This window comes from Rattus rattus, chromosome 5 (genome assembly GCF_011064425.1).
Source record: "Rattus rattus isolate New Zealand chromosome 5, Rrattus_CSIRO_v1, whole genome shotgun sequence".
In the NCBI taxonomy this organism is placed as follows: Eukaryota; Metazoa; Chordata; class Mammalia; order Rodentia; family Muridae; genus Rattus; species Rattus rattus.
Genome location: NC_046158.1, coordinates 31018715 through 31019269, shown reverse-complemented (window position 1 = coordinate 31019269; position 555 = coordinate 31018715).

Here is a 555-nt window from a genome sequence, read left to right as displayed (position 1 = left end):
TTCCTGAACAAAACACCAATGAAGCTTATGCTCTAAGATCAAGAATCAACAAATGGGATCTCATAAAACTGCAATGCTTCTGTAAGCAAAGACACTGCTGTTAGACAAAAATGGCAACCAACAGATTGGAAAAAGATCTTTACCAATCCTGCAACAGATAGAGAGCTTATATCCAAAATATACAAAGAACTCAAAAAGTGAGACCGCAGGGAGACAAATAACCCTATTACAAATGGGGTTCAGAGCTAAACAAAGAATTCACAGCTGAGTAATGCCGAATGGCTGAGAAACACCTAAAGAAATGTTCAACATCTTTAGTCATCAGGGAAATGCAAATCAAAACAACCCTGAGATTTCACCTCACACCAGTGAGAATGGCTAAGATCAAAAACTCAGGTGACAGCAAATGCTGGCGAGGATGCGGAGAACGAGGAACACACCTCCATTGTTGGTGGGGTTGCATGCTACAAACATTCTGAAATCAGTCTGGAGGTTCCTGAAATTGGACATTAACTGCCTGAGGATCCAGCTATACCTCTCTTGGCACATACCAAA